Raw genomic sequence first — 7348 nt, 5'->3', positions numbered from 1 at the left:
GGAATAGTTCCTGTGTATGATCGTACTTACAGTTTACAAAAATGGGTTTTATGGGTTAATGTTTTCACTTACTGTATTATCCTACAAACTATATGCTCAAAAACTATGCCAGAAGAGATTTTCAACTAAGTGAGATTTTTTTTTTTTTTGGTCTGTTGTTTTTGGTTAAATCTTAAAGATTTCGAATGATACAGAGTCCAATTCAGAATTCATTTGTCTGACTTTCTTCTTGCATTCAGGCCTTCCCAGTTATGCATGAGTTTTTATTTCGGCTGTGCTATGTGACATCAGGCATTAAGCAACCTCTCTGAGCCTGTTTCCTAACATATGAAAAAGGAGGATAAGAACTATCTGCCTAACAGAGTTTTGTGAAGATTAAATACGATTTCCAGTGTATACTGCCTGGGTCACTGATGCTAAATACTAGTAATGATGGCAACAGATTTCCCCATTCAGAATAATTTCTTTAAAACATTTTTTTTTATTTGAGTATAGTTGACATACAGCATTACATTAGTTTCAAGTGTACAGCATAGTGATTCAACTTCTTTTTTTTTTTGTAGTTTTATGGTTTTATTAACAAAAATATGATGTGCACAACAAGTTGTCTATTCATTTTCTTCGCTGCGCAGCCTGGCGTTGGGATTGGTGACTCTGATTGCCAATGCAATTAAAAAAAATTGAGCAGCTGGGCTGCTCTTTCCACAATAGCTTTGCGGTTCTTGGAGGAGACATTGTGAGCAATCTCTGCACAGTAAGATTTGTTGCACATCAGCAGCACTTCAAGCTCCTTGACGTTGTGGACTAGGAACTTCCGGAAGCCACTTGGCAACATGTGCTTTGTTTTCTTGTTGCTCCCGTAACCAATGTTGGGCATCAAGATCTGGCCCTTGAATCTTCTGCACACCCTATTGTCAATGCCTCTGGTTCCCGCCAGTTGCGCTTAATTTTGACATAGCGGTCTGACTGGTGCCGGATGAACTTCTTGGTCCTCTTTTTAACGATCTTGGGCTTCACCAGAGGTCTGAGGGCAGCCATGATGCCCAGTAACAGACAGCTGCCACCTCCACAGGCAGCGCCGAGGAAGAGAGGGGAAGGTGGCGCGCGAGGGCTGATGGGACTTAACCTCTCGTGATTCAACTTCTTTATACGTTATGCCATGCTCACCGCAAGTGTAGCTGCCATCTGTCACCATGCAATGCTGTTACAATATCATCGACTGTTCCCTATGCTGTACCTTTTATTCCCGTGACTTACTCATTCCATAACTGGAAACCTGCATCTCCCACTCCCCTTCACCCTGGAATGATTTCAATAGTTACATTCTTTCTATTGCTGCATGTACTTTGTTATCTGAAAGTCATATCATTCTATTTGAGAACAAAGTATCATTTTCCCATTCCTTTCCGGAGATTTTTTTTTTTTTTTAGTAACTGTTGATTGTTTTTACTTTGTCGGTGATTTTTAAAAAATAGCTTCTATGACAGAATCAAGCTGAATTTATCATCATGATGAATAGATTCAAATATAGATTGGAAGGCAATACCATTTTTAAGAGTATCATTTCCATCTCTGGGTTGTAGCACAAAGAGATGAGTACCAGAGTTCCCTGTCAACGTTGTGTGAGTTCCAAGAAGTTAAGGCCCTTTCCTCCTCTCATAACCAAAGGACGATTTAAAAGGAAGTGTTAAAGTGAGAATTTTTCTTTTTATAAAAGTAAAGGAAAAGAAAAATCAAATAAAAAATTGCTGCCAAGGGAGAAAGAGAATTGGATAACTGTGACAAATCCCTCTGGGGTCCAGATTGTTGGCGCAATGAGGAGAGGTTAGAGTGAATGGAACAATGGGAAATCAGTCATGAGCCTGAAGCTAATCATTTGGCTTCTGAACAAAAGGGGGGAAGAACCAACATTTTAGAAAGGGTAGAAAGCCCAGGGAGCTGGTGCAGAAGTAAGTTCCTTTATTCAAGAACAAAAAGTCAAAAGAGAATTAATAGATGATTTACTGGAACCTGTCTGGTATCTGAGAACGACTTACACGTTATAAGGAGGTTTCCTTTCCCAGATAATTGAAACAATGTTAAAAAATATTGCCTTTAAGAAAATATTTGATAATATATTTTTAGCCTTTTGAACATATTGTTTGATTTCCTTCACAATTATAAACACAGGATTCTTTCTAAATCTAATGAGTATCTGACTGTGTTGTTTTCAGTGTACCTAGAGATTGCCATTTTCCCCATCAATTGCATTAATTATAGTAGAGCTGGGTGTGCATTTTATTTCCTATACTGTGTGACAGGAAATGTAATAAAATCTTTAAATGATTGCCTAATAATAAATAAACAGAACTGTTGTTTAAAAAGCTGCACTGCTATTAGCTAACTTGAAATGTGTGCGTATCTGTTATATGTCTGGATTCTATGTGTGGAAGGTGTTTTGGAGGGGTCAGTGTATAATGTAGGGAAGTATAGGTTGAATGAAAGTTGAAGAATCCCCTTAAGTAGGTCCCTAATGTACTATAAAGCCCCTTTCCTACGAAATAATTGAATTGCCTGCTGAATTTGAAAATCAGCATTGTTCAGCTGCTCATAAAGTGAGATTTTTCATTATACTAACAAATAAAATAATTGGGAAAGGGTAGGTAGAGAGGAGATTTAAGTATCTGACTAGGAGAGTGTAGAGAAAGTCAGTGCTGAAAACATCAGATTTATAAAAATAGTCTTTTTTGTTGCTCAAGATGGAGTGCCCAAATGCGATACCCAAATTTTTGTCATCATCTTTATGGACTATCTTTCTCCTCTTTATGGGCCAAAATAGAGGGCATACTGGAGCAAGAAGAAAGAAAAAGAGAAACCCAGTCAATGCATGGCTACCTTATGCTATGCCAGACATAATCATAAGTTAAGACTCTTAGTTGACAAAGTTTGCCATTCAACTTAGCAAAAATATTTAACCACTCACTCCAGGTAGGCATAGGTTTGTGTAAATAGGAAGGACAGGGACCTGGGATCCTGGATGGAGCCTGGCATCTGGTCTTGATGTTGCATCTAACTCACTGTGCAAATTGAAGTATATCACATAATTTAATTGGGCCTCAGTTTCCCCATTTGCAAAGTAAGTTGAATGAGGTTCTTTATGATCGTTTTGAGTTCTAAGATTCTCTGATTCTGTTTGTCATGTTCAAAATGTTAGAAAGTGATTGTCATAAATAAGTTACAAATAAGATACTATGGAATGTCAGAAGAAGAAATTGCTTGTAATTTTGAGCTTCATGGAAGACCTTATAGATACCAATTTCACATGTGGAGATAAAGGAACATACCTTCAAGTCAGAAGGAAGTGCAAAGATATGGAGCAGAAAAGGGTAAGGCAGTTACAGAGAACAAGTGGTTGAACTTCTTAAGAGCCTGTTCCTTTTTCTTTTAAAGAGAGGCAGCCTTTATTAAACAACGCACACATAACACAAAAAAACCTCTCTAATAAAAAAGTCTTAGGTAAATGGGAATCAAAAATTAAGGTAAAAAGAAATTTTATTTCTGATATCCAAAAAAAAAAAATCTCATTGAATAAAACTTGTATAACACAAAAATTATTAAGTATGGAAATAAAACTCACATGTAATTCCAACATGCAGAGATAATTACTGTTAATATTTTGATATCTTGGTGTACTTCCTTCTAATCTTTATTTTATGCATAAATATACATATATTTGTATAATTATGCTCCCATTGTACACATTATTTCACTACCTATTTTAGATCTTAATATATCAAACAGGATTGTTCCTGCCTGGCTCCTTTTTGGGAAAATTTAATTCTGGGCTCCTCAGTCTGCCTTGTCAGGAATCAGCTTTGTCCTTAATGATACTCTAATCAGTCTCAGGAGAAAGTGCATGTTAAGATTTTGTCATAACAGGAATATTTATTAAGATAGGGTGGGTAATTTTTCCCCCAAAGAATCAATTCATTTGCCATTACATTCTAGCTTCCTGGAGGGCAAGGATGGGCCTCTGGTACCACCAGGTCACAGGATTGGATTTGACATGGAATAAGTGCTCATATTTGCTGAACTGCATTTTTAGTGTAAATGGTTCTTTTAGAGGAAGGACAAATGCAGAAAGTCTTTCTCGCTGGAAGCTAGAGAAAACTTTTGTGCATTTGGCAACTCCTGATCAAAAACACCGTTGCCTTACTTGCCTGGTATTTTCCTATATATAGTATTCATAGTGTACATATAGCATAATGTATATCTAGTATCTATATCTATATCTACACTGTAAAAATATATATAGGACAAAGCTAAATTTGACTTAAAGAAAAATGTTAAGTAAATAATAGGACACAAGAGTGATGAGGATATGGCAAAAATTGTGAAGGTTGAACCCGAACGATAAATGTTTGGAAACACAACTCTACCAGATTTCCTGGACCAAGCAAAGTGTGTGAGTGCTTTTCCTACTTTCTTTCTTCCTTTATGTAGGAGGAGGTACTTAGTATCTGTATGTGGATTATTCCAGATTGGAAATATTTTTTGCATTCCAGGTTACTCTCCTATTACCATTCAGCAGATCTGAAGGATTCATTTTCAGTCTCCTCTGAGGACTCAACCAGTTATTGTCAACATCTTTTCAAGCACCGTTTGCTGTTCCCTTGTTTTTATCTGTTAATTATGATACTGTAATTGCATTTGCCTTTTCATCAAGAATTGCCAAGTATTCTGTGGGAAAGCTGTGATGATTCTAGTAGTTTAAGATATTTAGCCACACAATACAGAGTTCTAATTTGTGCTCTGCATTTAACAAGCTATTAGAGGGGCACCTGGGTGGCTTAGTCAGTTAAATACCTGATTCTTGGTTAACGTTCAGGCATGATCTCATGGGTCATGGGATCAAGCCCCGCATTGAGCTCTGTGCTCAGTGAGGAGCCTGCTTGAAAGATTCTCTGCCTCTTCATGCACCCCATGTGCACTTTCTCTGTCTGAAATAAATAAATATTTTTAAAAAAATCCTAAGCTTTTAGTTTGAGATGGACAGCTTTGCTGCTGATAAAATGAAATAGATAATCTCTCTAAGGTTACATATAGTTCTAAAAAAAATTCTATGTTCCTGGATGTCTGATTTCTGTGTTTAAATATTTTATGAGGTTAAAGTTGTCCTTTGTACTCTATGGTCAGCCATACTTGAGCTACTTAGAGTTCCCAGAAGTTGCTATGATCTGTGTGATTTCAGTTTGCTCCATTTCCCCTGATCTGTAGATATTAGATTGAAATCCCATAATTTCTTTTTTTCCCCATAATTTCTATCTAGAACATTTCTATCTAGAGACATTAAACAAGAATGCACCCTGCCCATTTGGTGCTATGGAAGGTTCATTCTTAAATTCTGGTACAAATAGCAATCAGGGTTATAATTAATCCTAAAGATTTTAATTCCCTGGGGGGAAATCTTCCAATTTCCACACTCCTAAATCCAAAGGGCTGATGTGAAACTTTTGGTGTTATTCAGTGTAATTGTTGTGTGCATAGAAGATTAGTCACAAGTTTGCTTTGGGTTTAAAAAATTCATAATACCTAGTTCCTTGTTAGGCTTTTAAGTTTAGCTTACATATCCTATCAATTGGTTTATACGTTGAGAAAATGTTAATCACATTTAAAGATTTTTTAATAATATTTGGTCTAATTTAAACATATTCAAATATTATAAAGTGCCTTTATATATTTGATATACTTTATTTTCTGTATACCTTTCCTTTGACTTAATAATACTTCCCAAACACTGTTCTTTATAAATCTAATAAGTTAAACTTAGAAATATGCTGAACCTAGATTCTCAATGCTTTGTATAATCTTAATAATACATCAACTTAAAATCATAAGCCTAAACCTAAATTATATATTTTAAATTGGAATCATAAGACTGGCACTCTAATAGGCCTAATTCTTTTAAACACTAAAAGTATAGAAAATACCAAATATGGACAGACTCCTTTCTAACACAAAATATTAATATCATGGTTTTGATTTTCTTAAACATTTCCATCCTTGGTTCTAAGTCCTTGGAGTTGAAAAACATGAACTCCCTAAGTCAGATGGTGACCATCCCAGTTAACTGAGGTTACCTATGATTAGACATTTGTTCAGATTCTGTGGGAGATCTTCGTGGGACACACTGAGCCCCATGTGTAGTTGCTAAACCAAAGACTCAGTGACTCAAGCAGGATGATCATACAGCCCATGACCCTGGATTTGTGTTTCACAGATTGCTTAATTCTTTGATGTGTTCAGAGAAGTCTACAAGCTCTAATTAGGATAATGATTTGATTGATTTTACATGTCTTTGTCTTCTAAGATATGAGCATGTCTTTCCCTTCTAACTTGCTTTTAAACTTAATGAGATTCTAAGGTATAAAATATCTCTTTGAAATAAATTTAAAGATATTTAAATTTGATAAAAGCTTAGAATCTTTAGTTTTTCTATTTTTAGCTGCTCACAAATATTGAAATGATATCTGGTTGACACTGGATATTTCTCATGTTTTTGTTGGACTTGAAGTCCCTACTTAAAAGATCTACGACTAGAAAGGGGCGCCAGGGTGGCTCAGTCAGTGAAGCGTCTGCCTTCAGCTCAGGTCATGATCCCGGGGTCCTGGGATCGAATCCTGCATCAGGCTCCCTGCTCAGTGGGGAGCCTGCTCCTCCCTCTCCCACTCCCCCTGCTTGTACTCTCTCTCTCCCCCCCCCGTCAAATAAATAAATAAAATCTTTAAAAATAAAATAAAAGATCTACGACTAGAAAGGAAAGCCCCAGCCTGAGTTTTGTGAACCCTCCCCAATTTAGTTAAATGGCCTTTAGTATGCTCCTACTTAGGGTCAGACATGATTAATACTGGTTACTGAGTTCATGCTAATCACTTAGGAATCCAAAGACCTTTACTTCTCCATGTAGTATAGAATTCAGACCAGGCCTAGGACGAATCCTGGGAGTGAGGAAAAAATGTGATTGGTTGGGAGAGACTCCAGGCTAAGAATACCTCCCCTCTTGAGGCTATATAGAAGCACATTATCTAGCTGAGTTTTTGGTCCCATACCAGGGCAATACGGCACTCACTTTCCCCATTGTTTCTTTAGAATAAACTAATTAGAAAAAATATAAGGATGTCAAAATAATAGAGAATGTTGTATATTTCCCAGACTCCTCTTGGGACTTAGTAAATGACAAATAAGATTATAAAGCTTTATTTTGCTCTAACAATAATTAGCTGATTTTCACACTAAGATGTTGCTTTTGGGTGTTGATGGGGGCTAAGTTTAATTATTTCTTTTAAGGATTTATTTATTTTAGAGAGAG

The 7348-nt window shown here is 36.3% G+C and overlaps 1 pseudogene; it reads right to left on the bottom strand.

The window, feature by feature from the left end:
* Positions 1 to 593: 593 nt before the first annotated feature.
* Positions 594 to 1124, bottom strand: LOC102747515 (large ribosomal subunit protein eL32 pseudogene; annotated as a pseudogene).
* Between the last annotated feature and the right edge of the window lie 6224 nt (positions 1125 to 7348).

This window comes from Leptonychotes weddellii, chromosome 3 (genome assembly GCF_054177405.1).
Source record: "Leptonychotes weddellii isolate Sample4059 chromosome 3, ASM5417740v2, whole genome shotgun sequence".
In the NCBI taxonomy this organism is placed as follows: domain Eukaryota; kingdom Metazoa; phylum Chordata; class Mammalia; order Carnivora; family Phocidae; genus Leptonychotes; species Leptonychotes weddellii.
This window is presented reverse-complemented; position numbering and strand designations above follow the sequence as displayed.